Source organism: Pelodiscus sinensis, chromosome 27, assembly GCF_049634645.1.
Source record: "Pelodiscus sinensis isolate JC-2024 chromosome 27, ASM4963464v1, whole genome shotgun sequence".
NCBI classification, from domain to species: Eukaryota; Metazoa; Chordata; order Testudines; family Trionychidae; genus Pelodiscus; species Pelodiscus sinensis.
The window spans coordinates 8,251,510-8,267,405 of record NC_134737.1 but is presented as its reverse complement, the minus strand read 5'-3'; the positions used below and the strand labels follow the sequence as shown (position 1 = coordinate 8,267,405).

At 53.4% G+C, this 15,896-nt stretch overlaps 1 protein-coding gene across 14 annotated transcripts in view; it reads right to left on the bottom strand.

The window, feature by feature from the left end:
- PLEKHA6 (pleckstrin homology domain containing A6) overlaps positions 1-15,896 on the bottom strand; it is a 143,999-nt gene that overhangs the window by 75,540 nt on the left and 52,563 nt on the right. The window contains exon 1 of one of the 14 annotated variants that reach the window (XM_075910164.1): positions 2,739-2,923. The exons of the other annotated variants lie outside the window; for them this stretch is intronic. The gene's annotated coding sequence lies outside the window, so the exon portion shown is untranslated. Of the gene's footprint in view, positions 1-2,738; positions 2,924-15,896 lie in introns of those variants that run through there. 14 annotated transcript variants of the gene reach the window in all.

The window sequence follows — 15,896 nt, the reverse complement described above, 5'->3', positions numbered from 1 at the left end:
GGTGGAATAAATTTTGGTATGTGCACTGAGGCATGTGCAGATGTGCACCACCAGTAGAAACACCTGCTGCCGGCGGTGGGTACTATGGGCGCTCTGCTAATCAACTGGGCAGCACTTGAATCTCTCCTGGATGCCCGAGAGCTCAGCTTACAGGAAAGCTTACTTGCTGTCCCCCATATGCAGGCTGCCACTTCGGGGGTGGGTGTCAGTGGTGGTGGTAGAGGGTCACCATGGTCTTGCAGCCAGCCCAGCCTGCTGCAGACTGGATTCTCTTCTCAAAGGCCAAACATTTATGGGCCAGCTGCCTAGCTGGCACTGCCATCGGGGGAGCTGCGCTGATTTACGTGGCTGGGGATCCGACCTTAGCAATCTTCCCGGTTTTCCCGCGCCACCTATCCCCCAACTGTCTCAGTGCTTCTGAATGGCCCTGTGCTAAAACATGACCCAGGAGCATGGATGACTCAGGGCCTTAGAAAGAAGGAATGGGGGAAAAAAAATGGGAGTGGGAGCAAGGAAGCTGCGAAAAGCCAATGAAGCGAGGAAATGGAGGGAAGTCCCGGAGCGCATCCCTCTCCCCTCCTGTCCTCCGTCCAACACAGGTTCAAAGCCGGAGCTGCCAGCATGTTAGATCAGCAGCTCTTTGGGGGCCGGGCCTGCCCTTTCCTCTGCTTCACTTCCACCGGGTCGACGTCAAGGGCCTGGCTGGAGCAGGAGAATTCATCCTTGCGGGATGGTTCTGCCGAAGCCGGGGGTCTGTCCTGGGCATTTCAGGATGCTTGGCTCCCCTCCCAGCCCCAGCCGCCCATGCGAGGCGCCAACCTCCTAGGTGGTCTGCTAGGCTCCCTGGTTAACCAGGTTGTTTTTCTTCTCCCAGGGAGAACAGAAACTGCTTATGTGCAGAAAATCCCCCTCTGCTTTCAATTGTCCAAGGCAAACAACAGCAAGCTCCGAAGCCTGGGTAGCAAAGGGAACACCAGCGAGCTACACTGGCCTTGCCAGCCCCTTTTGTCCTCTGCCTTGCAGGGGAAAAAGCACCTTCCCGGATCCCAGTTCAGCTGAGCCCTCCCGGATTTCAATGGGAGGACAGGCAGAGTGTGGACAGACAGTGTCCAAGCTGTCGGGATGGCCACAGCCCGGTTATGGGAACGGCTCATGGAGGCTCTAGGGAAGGCAGGTCCAACAACCCCAGAGTGAAGGTCTTTGGCAGCCAGACATGACACCTGTGCAGGCTCCGGGCTCACTGTGTGTCTGGGAGGGGAGACCCCACTGTTCCCGGCTGCTAGGTTCCCTCCACCAGCGCCTCCCACTGCACAGAGAAGCCGGTGTGAAGTGCTCGCCCAAGGGGCCAGGGGAAAAACAAATCACTTGCAGAGCAGAGGTGGCTTTTTAAGCAGTGCTCGAAAGAAACTGCGCCGGGCACCTTGCGGAGGCTTCCACAGTGGCTGTTCCCAGCCCCTGAGCTGGCTGTCAGAGGCAAGGCCTCTGTCGGGATCCCACGTGTGCAGAGCCAACAGTCGCTGCAGGAAGAGCTCTGGCCAGGCAAGTTAAGACAGCCTCCAACAGCACCTTGCTCCCCTCACTCTCCTGCTCCAGATTCACAGCGGCCTGGCTGGATGGCCTCTCAAAGTAGCCAGGTGGAAAATGGGGAAGAGCCACGCTTCTGCCTCAGTCCTTGTGCGCCAGTGCTGCACAGAGCTGTTCCTGCAGAATTGGTGGCAGCCACATACCTCCCAGAGCAGTGAGCCCGTCCCTGCCCCCTCAGCAGGCAAGGGGGACAGCAGGGGGAGGAGGGTGCTTTTTTTTGGGGGGGAGGAGATGCAGCTGAGGTCTGCACCTGTGTCCCCCATGATGTCAGTCATGCACTGACTCCCTCCCCGCCCCTCCCACAATGGGCAGCCGGCTGCACCCTCTCTGGCTTCCCAAGCCGGGGTGGTTTTCATGCTGCTGGGAAATGTTTTCCTTCGCAGCCCACAAGCCCGTCATTATTAATCATTAACAGCCAGCCATGTGGCCCTTAACCCCTTTGCCACCGGAGGCCAGCAGGGCTTCCCATGGCTCCCAGGCACACCCAGCATTGGCGGCAGCAAGCCAGTGCTCCTGGTGCCACCCTGCCCCTACACTTGCTGGAAGCCCTCATGTTCCCTACCTGAGGGGTACCCCACTTTCCTCCTGGCCAAGCTCCTCTCGGGCATCTCCCCACCCGGCACCTGTGCAAGCCAGGGCAGCAGCGGCCCATCCGGCAAGTTTACGCTGCACAACATGCTCTTCCCGGGCCGGCTGGGAGCGACCTAGGCAACTCGGGGCCTGTCTGACCCGGCACATCGTCCTGCCCAGGGTCCCGGGAGGAGAGAGAGGGTCTCAAGGTGGAGCCTGCCCGGTAAGGCTTTTGCTTGCCAGCATCCACGCCTCGCTGGCCCCCTCCTGAGAGGGCCAAGCACCCGCCTCCCTGTTTCATGGACTATTTACATTGGACCCCCAGGGCCAGATTTCCAAGGGCACAACTCCCCGATTTTCCAAAAAGCCCAGCAGCCAGTAGGGTTCTCAGCAGCCTGCCTGCTTTTCTTCAGCTTCAGAGATCCTGCCAGTCCAGCAGCCAGCACCCCCACCCTGCCCTCCCGGTTTCAGTCCCTTCCTCCAACCCTGGGTGGCCATGCCAGCGGCTCCCTTCCTGCCTAGCAGTGAGCCCAGCCAGAACAAAGGAGCTGAGCAAGGCTGAGCCCAGATCCGCCTTATCTTACCTCCTTGCTTGGCTCCTCTAGCAAGTCAACATCTCCGGGCTGGGCTGTGTGCACTGCACAGAGCTGCGCTGCTGAGCCTTAAAGGAGCAGCACCTGCAAAGCCTCAGCTGCTTTTAGAAACCACCTGTATAGCCTACCATGGAGCTAGCACTCAGCTGGGTGCCGGACCAGCCCTTCCTGCTGGCCTCTCTGGAATTTAAAGCTTTCAGTTCTAAGTCACACTTCTTGCCATTGGTTCAGGGAGAAACCGTCCCAGCTGTGCTTCACCCTGCCCACAAGGCTGCCTGCCTGAAATGTGAAAGGATAATTCAGAGCAGCCCACATTAATCTCAATGTGGTGATGACTCTGAAGCCTAATGATGGCACGGTGTTGCACTGTCTCACTGCTGATCCTTTCACCAGAAACACTCTCTGTGGTTCTAGGTGGCTCTTATGCCCCCACCCTTCCTTCTTCTCCTACATCTGACCCCCACTACCCAAAGGCCCAACACCACTATCTCACTTTCCCTATGGTAGCAGGTTCAAAACCCCACTCAGGCTGATTGCAAGACTGCATGAAGGGTGCTCTGTGTGAGATGAGCGTGGTGGGTCTCAGTCCAGCTTGTAGCAGACAGGTACCCCAATCACATCTGACTCCCATCAACCCCTTCACAGGCACTGTCAGCAAAGAGGCCCAGGGCTCAAAGGGCCATGAAGACTGAGTGACTCTCTCCACCCCAGAGCTGGTCTCCTGCTGGATCTGCACATAGCTAAGCCCTTGAGCCGGCTTGTCTCGCCTTTGAAACTAAGGGGCTTGGTGGAAATTTCCCAGCCCTACAGGGGAGGTTGGGTTGGGGGAGGAGGGAGAGGAAACCACGCCCAGAACAGATGCCTGAATTGCCCCTTGGGGCATGGTGCCATGAGCCATGGAAGTCCAAGGATCTGATTAGGGAAAGCTGTTGGCCCCACCCTGGGTAACATCAGCTCCTTGTCAGAGAGAAGGCAAACACGGCAGCCCTCTGGAGCAGATGGTCCCCTGGTGCCGCTGCTCTTTGCTGCCATGCTCCCCCATCGGTCACTTGGAGACTAACCAAGGTATTGGGTCATGAGCCTTTCCTGGGTGAAACCCACTTCATCAGATGAATTGGAGTGGAAATGACAGAGCTTTATTCAAGCCTCCTTCTACAAAAGAATTTCACCACCCGATTACGGAGGGAGACAGCTGGAGTTCATTTACAAGCTCATCACTGCCAGCCTAGACTTGACTACATATCTTAACTGGCTAATGCACTACAAAGGCAAGTTTCCTGCCTTTGATATTCGCATCCCCACATCAAATGCTGTGAATGGGACACGCCCCTCTGACTTAATTAGCTTCATTAATACTGGCCCTACCATTGGCAAGTAACTTCCTTTGCTGTTATATATACCCCAAACTCTGTAATTTCTGCTCTAACTCATCTGATGAAGAGGGTTTTACCCATGAAAGCTCATGACCTAATAAATCTGTCAGTCTGTAAGGTGCCACAGGACTCCTTGTGTTTTTTACAGTTACAGACTAACACGGCTGCCCCTTGGAGACATCAGATACTTGTCACCCTGTATGACTCAATAGCTCTCCCCTAACGAGGCCTCAGCCGGCCCCTTCAGCATGGCTGGGGCAGAGTCACAGCTGCCGTGGCACCTCTCAGCCCAGCACCTCTCCATGCTGGGGCTCCATCACCCGTGTTAGGGACTTACACCACCTCGGCCTTCTCTTGGAGGGGCACAGCTGCCTGTGTGGCTCTCCACTGCAGACAGCATTTCCAGGCCTTGGCTCAGAAAAGGTGTGGGGCTGGGACCAAGATGCACTGGTGCAGGGGGAGGGGGTGCCCTAGGATGAAGAGACCCAGGGATGGCAGGTCAGGTATGGGATACACGTGGCAGCACTGCTCATGGGGACCCAGCCCAGGGGCTGGAAGTGCAGGGAGGCTCTGCGTCCGGAAGGAGGTGCTTTGGGATGTACGGGGAGGAACCCCTGGCATGCTGCCTGTCAGGAGGAGCTGCAGCCAGTGGCAGAAAGGCGTGGGTGAATCTTGCTTGCACTTGGCCTCCCTGGAGCCAGGGCTCTCCAGCCCCCACTTGGACAAACCCAGACGTCTGAAAGCAATCCAAGGCTATTCTGGCAGGCACTGCTGCAGCTGGAGGTTGTTACCCTGCACCCTGCCCTGGACCATACCGCTGCTCCTCTCATCCCCACACGCTCCTCCTGCTGGAAACAAAACAGCAGCCCACAAATCCCACTTGCATGTGTCAGATCAGCTCCTGGCCAGGAGCCTGGACGCAAACCCCACACCGGAGAGGCGAAAGGATAGAGAACGCCTGAATGTAAACACGGCCGGAAGGGCGGGGAGAGTTCCCCACACTCCCTGCCAGAGCAGGCCTGCAGCATGGACAGGCGCTCTCTTCCAGACAGGAGCTGCCCTAACAAGAGGTCCCCTCAGATGCAGCCTCAGATCACAGGGACTTCTCTGGCCACACCCAGATTCTGGGGCTGAGGATGCCCGGGGCGATTTAAGGGCTGACTCTCCTCTTGTCATCGGGAGTGACTCCAGTGTGGGGGGCGAATCCGGCCTTTCATTTGCAAGGAGCGATGCCATGCTCTTTATTCTAGCGCCACCTGAGCTGAGGGCACCATTTCTCAGCCATACTGTGTGTCTCTGCCTCAACCAGCTTACAATAGACTAGAGAGCCAATGATGCAGAGACTAAGTGACTTGCCCAAGGTCCCACGGGGAGTTTGTGGCAGAGCCAGGAACAGAGAGAGAGAGAGAGAGAGAGAGAGAGAGAGAGAGAGACACACACACACAAAATGCCTTGCCCACAAATCCACCTTCCCTTTCCTACTCTTGGAGCATCCTCTAGACTATAAGCTTTGCCACCTCATATTGTACCCATTATTCTCACCCACTTTCCTGCCTCCTCACCAGGCAGTAGCCAACCACCACCACAACTGAGGAAGGCAGAGACCCTTCGAGATACACTTAAGCCGACTGAGCGACTGAGCAATGCAATGCAGGGGGTAGGGAGGGAAATTCCTTCTGCGCCCACCCCCTGTGGACTTGTCAGCTTAGCCCGGACTAGGGAGATTGCATTACTCCTGTCATTACAGGCTCCGGGTGGTCAGAGAAGGAAGAGGCCAATTAGTTCACTGGCTCCTTTCAGCTCTGAGCCTGCACTATCTACAGACATTATTAACGGCTGTAACATTAGCTGACTGTTTAAACCCCAGCCATGGGATTTGGCTCCCCCTCTCCACCCCCACGGGCTGCACAAAAGAGTCAAAGGCAGAGCCAACTCCCAGTGTTCCTGCGGGATGCATGCAAGGAGCATTCCCAACTGGCGGCTGCCTTAGAGATTTACCTGCCTCCCCCCCTTCCCCTTTACGATAGTGTCTGTCTGAGCAGCTCAGAACCATAAGCAAATAGAATCATAGAACCATAGAGCTGGAAGAGACCTCAGAAGGCCATCAAGTCCAGCCCCCTGCCTAAGGCAGGACCAATCCCAATTAAATATCTAGCCGCCTGGAACTCCGTGAGGTAGGACACATTATCCCCATTGCACAGAAGGGGATCTGATCCACAGAGAGGCTAAGTGACTTGCCCATGGTCACACAGGAAGCCAGTAGCTGAGCAGGAAATTGGGCACCAGACTAGTTCTGGTGATTGGGGACATGCTTCCTCTCTGATGGGTGTGGGAAAGGGTACCGCGGTTTGGCCTGTAGCTTTTAAATACAGGCTCGCTCCTGCCCAGTGCTTCCCAACCCTGGCTCCGGATGCATTTTTTTGCAGAGGCAAGGCAGTATCACGATCGCTGCTTCACAGATGAGGAAAGTGAGGCAGAGGGAGGGTTGGCGCGTTGCCCGAGCAGACGCAGTAGATAAGAGCAGAGCCAGGAGTAGAATCCAGGTCTCCTGAGTGATGAGCCCATGCCCCATGCTGTCTGTGTAAATGAAACCTCTGTTTTACCCACTACCTTACATGCAGCCCCGCCCTTGTGGCCCTCTACCCCCACCTCCTCCTTCCAATACCAACAGAGCGGAAGGAGCAGAGCCAGAGAGGAGCAGCGGCAGATGCTGCGAGGACCTTGAAAGGCCAAGGAAGGTGAGGAGGTGAAGGGTCAGGGAAGGGACATTCCCGTTTCTTGGACACAGAACCCCGGGGCAATCATACTGCTTAGCATACGGGTGTCCTCGCTAGAAAGGAAGGCAGAGAGCGATAACACATGGATACCTCTGCTGCGCCTTTCATCCCCCGGTCTCCCAGCACTTCACCATTCGTCCTCCCACCTCCCTCGGTGGTGCGGGCCGGTCGTGGCAGCCCCGTGGCTAAGATGGAGAAACTGAGGCCGAGAGGTATTAAGATGCTTGCCTAAGAGCCTGGAATTGAACCCAGGAATCCTGGCGCTCAGTCACTTTGCCTCCCTCCCCCATCCATTGCATGGCGTAAACGCACACGCATTATGCCACTGATATTGGGCTTGAGGTTCTTTATTGTAGCAGGAAGGGGTTAGTTAATCCCTCAGGAATATCAGGGTGGTGACTATGCTCCCCAACCCCCATCGGTCAAGAACCTGGGCCAACCCTGGGACGAAGTTGAATTATTAACCTCAAACCATGCAGTGTGCTCTCTGTAACCTAGAAAGCAGGGCTCTGCAAATGGAGGTTAAAAACCCTGGTGCTAGGACATACGTGCAAGGGAGTAGGAGCACGAGTGCGCATGCACGTTGTGCATGATCGTGCACATGCACATACATGCGTGACGGGAAGGACTGTGTGTGCGAAAGCCTCTGTCGGGGAAGATGAATGACGTGGACCAGCATCCCTGGGAAATCAGTCCCTTCGCTAGCACAGCGGGTGCCCACCCTGAGCAGCGGGTGATGGGCTGGGGGTACATCTTTTTCGGGGTGGGGAGTCCTGAGAGTGGTAGGATCCCACCCCTGTGGCTCGCACGATGCAGCGCAGGCTGCCGGCTTCGACTGGACATACTCCTGGAGGTTCCGTCACATGACAGAATCTTTCATTCCAGATTAATCTTTCATTCCAGGCGGTGGCAGGGTAATCCTGGAGGCCCGGCCACCCTCGGTGCAACAGCTCTGTGCAAGGGAGCACGTGTCCTCCATGGACACGCAGGCATACGGGCCTCAGTCTGCTCTCCTCACGGCCCTCGCACGCTGCTTTTTGACCGAGGGGGAGCCCAAAATCAAAGCTCCCCAGCTCCCTGCTGCATGGAAAGCCCGGCCCCTCGCATTCCATCTCCAGACATGAGCACAGTGCCCAGGGTTTGACCTTCGCAGCGCGGCTGATGTGCGCACTGCTGGAATACCCTGCCTCCTCCTCCTCCCTCCCCGTCCCCTCTCTTCCCCCGCCCTGCCCCTTTCCTGTTTGGCGGCCCCTTTGCTGAGGCAAACGCCCTGCACACATCTGGCTCGGTCAGCTCAGAGGCAGCTAACGAGCCCCACTGCAATGGGAATCGCTGCCCAGGATTGCACAAACACGGCCGATGAGCACCAGACTCTCTCTCCCCTTCGTCTCCAACTGGCGCCTTCTCCAGGCCTGCAGGCTGCTGCTCCACAGGGAGAGGCAGGACCCCAGAAGGCATGAACAAAAGACATTAGTGCAAACAAAAGGCAAAGGAAATAACATGTTTAAAAGCCAACACCAACTGCGATGTGGCTCTGAACTCCAACCCTATCCCCTCACTCTGCTTCCAGATACATGGGTACTAGCCCTTCCTCTCTTTCCATCCATGGCTCTCAAAGCGCTTTACCAGGGTGGGAAAAGGTCATTATCCCCATTTTATAAACCGGGAAACAGAGGCACCGTCGGGTGATGTGACTTGCTTCAAGTCACCCAGGAAGGCAGTGGCGGGGATGGAAACAAAACCCAGCTCTCTTGCCTGCACATCTTGTGCTCTATCCACTGCACCATGGTGCTGCCAGAGCTTTAAGCTACATTGCAGAGGCTGGCGTATCTCCCCCCTCCCCATTCTACATACTTTAGCCCTGTATTTCCCTTTGTCACTTAAACCTGAGTGGAACTTTTAAAGCATGAGATATAACAGCCAATCTCTGCCAGGGCCCAGGACATACATTCAGGTTGCTGTAAGTCAGCGATGGGCAACCAAGGCTAGTGACTGGGCTGCATGAAGGGCCCTTCTTCATCTCAGGGGGCTGCAAGATTGTCCTGACCAAGACAGTCCCCCAGGGTAGTGTTGATTTGCTCACTGCGCTTGCGTGCCTAGAATGTGTGGGCTGTGCCAAATGAACTGTAGGGCCAGCACAACACTGTAACTCAGAGAGCAGGGCCCCAGTAACCAACAGGTCCAGGCGACTTGGGGTCTGTTCTCAGGCCCTAGGGGCTCCCCACAATGAAATCACAACCCCAGAGAGGTACCTTGATTTGCTGCTGGTGTAAGAGCCTCTATGGTGATAAGAAGCCTCCTGGAGGCTCTTAGAGGGGAAGCAAATTACCCGGTGCCTGGCTGACAAGGACAGGGCTGGTTTTCCTTCTGCTACCCACATCCATCGCAGCAGGCCTCCTTGTAAGTCAATTACACGCCCCTCCAGCCACTTGCTAATCGAACTGCGAATCTGAACCATGGAGCCATCTCTTGAAATTTCAGCCCTGTAATATACTAGACACCTTCATCATCCGTCCTTTGCCTTTCTCCCCAAGATTCGTGCCTTAAGGGTCCTGGAACTGGTCTAGCTTCACCCCACCTATTTATCCTTGGCTCTAACCAGGTGTTTCTGGTTCCTAAGGCAACAGACCCTTAGCCCAGTTAAGCTCTTTGGAGCATTTCTTGTTCATTTCATCGCATGCTGTATATGTCCTGGCTGAAAGGCAGCATAGAGGCTGCGAACACCTGAGGCACCTGCTTACCATGAGATCTCTACCTGTGGATATTACATAAGAACAGTCATCCTAGCTCAGACCTATGGTCCACCTAGCTCAGTATCCTGTCTTCTGTAGCGCCTGGCACCAGCCACCGCCCAAGGGAACAAACAGGAGAGGGCAATTATTGAGTGATCCATCCTGTCATCTAGTCTCAGCTTCCGGCAGTAGGCTGCTTAGGAACCTATTTTAAAATAACTGAAATTGATTTAATAATCCCAAAATAACGAAACCGAAATAGAGTGTCTACATTAGGGGGAAGCCTCAAAGGCTACGTCTACACTGGCCCCTTTTCCGGAAGGGGCATGTAAATTTCATGAGTCGTCGTAGGGAAATCCGCGGGGGATTTAAATATCCCCCGCGGCATTTAAATAAAAATGTCCGCCGCTTTTTTCCGGCTTTTAAAAAAGCCGGAAAAGAGCGTCTACACTGGCCCCGATCCTCCGGAAAAAGCGCCCTTTTCCGGAGGCTCTTATTCCTACTTCATATTTAAATCCCCCGTGGATTTCCCTACGACGACTCATGAAATTTACATGCCCCTTCCGGAAAAGGGGCCAGTGTAGACGTAGCCAAAATGAGTCCGAGGCAGGCTCTGTGAATGTAGACACGCTACCTTGACTTAGAGCCCCAGGAAGCACTGGGGAGTAATTAGCCTGAATGACTCTGAAATAGAGGCACCGAAGTGGCCACCGCTATTTTGAAATAACTATTTCGAAATTAGTGTTATTCCCCGAGGAAAGCAGGAGGAGAGACTTCAAAATAAGTGGCCCGTTATTTCAAAATAATTGGCTTGGTCGTGTGTACACTCCACTTATTAATTCGACCTATGGGGGGTTATTTCAAAATAAAGCCCTAGTGTAGACGAGGGCTTAGGGCACCCCAAGCATGGGGTTACATCCCTGACCATCTCGACTAATAGCCACTGATGATCCATCCTCCATGAGCTTACATAATTTTTTTAACCCAGTTATACTTTTGTCCTTCATCACATCCCAAGGCAATGAGTTCCACAGATCGACCATGCATTATGTGAATTACTTCCTTTTGTTTTAAACATGCTACCTATCAGTTTCACTGAGTGACCCTTTTATTTCTTGTGTTATATGAAGTGGTAGATGCCACTTCTCCAGTCATGATTTTATAGACCGCTATCACATACCCCCATCTCTTTTTCCAAACTAAGCAATCACAGTATGGAATGTTTTAAATCTCTCCTTGTATGGAAGCTGTTCCTAGTGAATTGCATTGCCCTTCTCTGTACCTTTTACATTTCAAATATCTCTTTTTTGAGATGGGGCAGTCAGTGTAGGCACACCATGGATTTATATACTGTCAGTGTGGTATTTTCTGTTTTATTAGCTTTCACAATCCTAAGGGATCCTACCATTTTGTTACGACAAACCATTTTGCAGTTTTGTCCCAACTTTCACCACCTTGGGTGGGCTCATGTCCCCCAGGTACACAAAGGGCACAAAGTTACATAGAGCACCACTATCCCCTAGCATACACTAGAAGGGTCAAAGAAAGAACAAAAGTAAAGTCTCTCTGAGAGAGAACGCAACATGTGTGCTTCCTCAGGAATTAAGAAAAACAAAAGTGCTACCAGACCATTTGTTGTTTTTTTCTGTAACAGACTAGCTTGGCTACCCCCTGAAGCTACTAAATATCATGGCACTTATAATAAAATCATGAGAGTTGCTAGCAAGGTGAGATGTGTAACATTCAAGGACTTTAATTCCCATGGATAAAACAACAATAAGCATGCGAGTCTTCAATAAGTCACAGATTCCCTGCACACGGCAACCACACAACCCCACAGCATCGCTTTACTCAATGTTCAATGGCCCTTTGATACAGCGTTTAATGTTAAAACGAGAAAGCGGCATCATTAAAGACATCTTCGAACGCTGTGTTTTGATTGGCTGGACTACTAATCACATGCTCTTGGAATGTCATCACATTCCAGGATCATTTACCACGCGTGGACTGGTTCTGTGAATGAAAACAGCACATTCCTTTCCTCTGCATTTTGGCCCAGCCCCAGCACTGAGCACCTCCTGCTCAGATAAAGGGCTTGGCCCATTTTTTTCCCCAGAGAACTGAAGGGGTGGGACGAGCATCACTACGTCCTCAGCAGCTTATTTTCTAAGAAAGAAGAGTTGAAAAATACTGCTACTGCCTGAGCAGTAAAGGTACCGTGCCATGGTCTCGCCCTGCAGTAACCCTCCTGCATTTCAGCTCACTTCCTCCTGTGCACCTATCCAACCACCTCTGTTGGGTGCTCCCTGAGCACGGCTTTGCATCTCCTTCCACACAGCTCATTTCTCCACCCCCACAGCTGCTTGGCCTTCCAGAGTCAATCTGTTCTCCCACACGGCTTGCTCCAAATGCCTGCCACTGATCTCTTCTTTTTGCATGGCGTTGTAACAAATCTGAGACCGCGAGGTGTGGTGGCAGCTAGGCCACGTTCCATGGGCAGCTGGAATGTCATGGCACCAGCAGGATAATCATTCAGCCCTCCTGTTCCAAAAGCACAGAATTTCACTGCTTGAACAGAAGGAGACTCTTCTTTGGCTATATAGGGGATATGACACACAGTCGAACAGTTCCAATCCCATCCCCTAGAAGGCTATGTGGCACACACTAATTACAGTGTTACAATACAGTCAGTTACAGTATTTCTCTTGGGGACAAACAACTGATACCTTTCTATATGTTTGTAAGATGCTTTTGACCCCTCCAGCCATGGTTCCCCATGTTTGAATCCCAGGGGATGGACAGCAAAGCATCCTGGAGGAGAGCCCTATGCTCTGGAAGTCTCTTCCTCTTTCAGTCCAGAGCCAGAGCATGGCCACTGTTAGGGGGCAGTGCACTATAGCCAGAGTCCAGTTATCCTGTGCATGACCAGAGATGTTAGAAGTTGATACAGAGGAAGAATGGTCTGGCTTCAGACTCAGGAACACCTGGTTCTCCCACAGTTCCCTGTTCTGCCAGACTTCCTGTGTGACATCGGGCCAGTCACTTTGTCTATTTCAGTAATACAGGGATAACAGCACCGCCCCATCTCAGAAGGGGGTTAAAGACTTTGGTACTCAAGGGGGCTGACAGCCTTCCTGGGCCTTTGGGTAAGGCGGGGAGGGCAGCTCCACACTCCCTGAAGGGGGGTTTTGGGAGAAGGGGAGGGGGGCAGCTCGCCTTCAGCACCGCTCTGAGTACACCCCGCTGCCCGCTCCCCCACCCCCGCTCTCAGAGCTGCCTGGAGCACTCTGCATGCTGCTCCAGCAGCAATTTAACGGGCCAGGGGCTCTGGCTGCTGCCATGCCCGTGGTAGTGGTGATGGGAGTTGGGAGCCCTGGGCTCTTTTGAATCATGGGCCCTGGAGTAACTGCCCTTTTGCCCCTCCTCCCCAGCAGGCCTGCTGGTACAGCTATGATGAGAATCATAGAAGGACCTTAGGGAAATAGGGTGGCTTTGATCGGGGCTGCTTCACTTTAATGTCTTCAAGGAGTACAGATAGCCCACCAGCGGGGGCAGGAGAAGTAATAAGCCCGGGATAATTATCCTGAGCCAGCCGGTCATTAAAGGCCTTTAGTGCCCTATGCTTTGGCGCACCGGGGCTCAAGGCAGTCATTAAAAGCAGCGTCAGGGCCAGATCAGCCTTTGCTTGCTGCCTCGGTGCAGAGAAGTTGCACCACAACGGCATGGACAGCTCCTGGGCCTAACTTTATTACTGTCACCGGCTTGCCACGCCCTGTGATTGTGGGAGCCCCGGTTGTACGGGGTTTCACGCCAGGCAGGGATGTGCTACCAGCAAGGTGACACAGCGTTGGAAAGGGTGTACCTGGGCTGGGATGCAGGCTGCCCTGTGAATCACAGGCATATTCCCACCAACACCCAGTCAGGTTCTATTTAGTTCCTAGAACTGACCACCGCCAAATGAGCAAGAGCTGCATCACCCGGACAGTCTATGGCAACTTAAAAAGGCTCAGGTATGAAGGCTGACGTTGCTTGACACTTCTCAGGACTGGCCCTTAGTTTGTCAGGGCCATGGGGACTTGCAAAGGGGGATTCCCAATTCACAGTCACACTTGCCACTTTTCCGACTCATCAGTCCCCTGTGAGATAAGTCAGTATCGTGAGCACCACTTTAGCAGAAGGGGAAACTGAGGCACCGAGCAGGAAACCAACAGCGGAAGTGCTGGAAATAGAAGTGGGGTATTTGCGCACAAAGGCAGCCAGCAGGACCCACCATAGGCAAGCGTTCATCACATGGCAGCTTGGCTGTGTGCCCCAAGAGACTGCACCAACATGGCTATGCCAGGGGCTGGAATTGAGGCACACCTGGGATGCAGCCAAGACCCGAGCCCAAGAACTTGCTGATGGTGAGACATGGGGGTGCACAAAGACAGGAGCACAGCACTGGGATCCACAAAGCTACTGCCTCCTCTGGCCACACGGAGAGCTGGGAAGTTACTTCCCCTCAGTGTGCATTTGTCCTGACTCTTGTGGCCTCTACACACTGTCCTAATGCCAGTGTGGCCCTGCTCTGCCACAAACCACCAACACCACCAGGGCTGTTTAAGGACAAGAGGAAACTGGTCGGGAAAACATGCCAGCTTGTGTCCAAACCGAAGCAGCGTCCACAGACCTGTCTGGCTGCGGTTTTAAGTTTGAAGAGCTAGCTCGCTCTGCATGCCTAACGAGAGCAGTTTGGGGCAACTGCAATTAGCAGGCCTAACAGCCCTGGGGCCAAGCAGCCCTTCAAGTGAGTGGAAGTGCTAGCAAAAAAGAACCACCATCCAGCTGGAAACAGGAGCTGCATTCTTCACCTGATTATCATCTTCAGAGGCAGAGCAAAGGGGAAGAGGAGTACTGGTTGCAGCCAGTAGATAAGGGCCTTGCAAACCCACCTTGGCATGGGAGGGACATGCACTGTTGGCAAACAAACATAAAACCAGCCATACTGGGTCAGACCAAAGGTCCATCTAGCCCAGTGTCCCGTCTGCTGATAGTGGCCAATACCAGGTGCTCCAGAGGGAGGGAACAGAACAGGTAATCACCAAGTGATCCTTCTCCTGTCACCCATTCCTAGCTTCTGACAGAAGCTAGGGACACCATTCCTACCCATCCTAGCTAATAGCCATTGATGGACCTACCCTCCATGAATCTATCTAGCTCTTTCTGGAACTCTGTTAGGGTGCATCTACACTGCACCCGTAGCTCGAAATAAGCTATGCGATTCGAGCTACAGAAATTGCGTAGCTTATTTCTAGTGTGTTCCCAAATAGCTTATTTAGAAATTAAATTTGAAATAAACGGCTATTTCGAAACATCCCTTGATCCTCGTGGAATGACGTTTACAGGGACATTGGAATAGTGAGTCCGTTATTTCAAAAGCTACTTCAAAATAACGGGCTTGTTTAAAAGACGTGGAGTAGCTATTTCGGGATACTGGAAGTGCCCCAAAATAGTGCAGCAGCGTAAATGTATCCTTAAAGTCCTGGTCCTCACAACATCCTTTAGCAAGGAGTTCCACAGGTTGACTGTGCATTGTGTGAAAAAAAATGCTTCCTTTAGTTTGTTTTAAACCTGCTCCCTATTAGTGTCCTTTGGTGGCCCCTAGTTCTTGTGTTATGGGAGCAAGTAAATAACTTTTCCTTATTTACTTTCTCCATACCAGCCATGCTTTTATAGACATCCATCAAATCCCCCCTTAGTAGTCTCTTTTTCAACCCCCAAGCCACAGCTGTGAGAGCCAGCTGGCTGCAAAGAGGGAGAAGGAAGGAAGAAGGGGAAAAAAAAGGCGGTAGCCTCTTTCCAAAGCCAGGGCCGCCCCTTGTGTGGCTGGAAGTGTTGTGATTCAAACAGCCCCAGCACACACCTGATGGGCTGGGGCCAGCTGGAGGAGAGCTGACCCAGCCCAGTTAGGGAAGCGGCAGTGGGTGCCCTCATTATCTCGATGGCAGCTGGAGACCAGACACAGCCAGATGAGTCGCTGGCCTTGGGACCGGGTGGCCATTTCCTGCTCACTTCTGTTGCCCTAAGTGACTCCATCCGATACCTAAATCCATTCACCGGTGACCAAGGACCTCTCCTATGTGAAGAGTCAGGTCCTGCCAAAAGCCCTAGCATGAATTGCAATTGGCGAGCGTTCAGTCACAGTGCAGCTGTACCCAAGTGGCTATGCCAGGGGCTGGAAGTGGGGCAGCTAAGACCCTAGCCAAAGCCCCCAGGCAGGCTAATGGT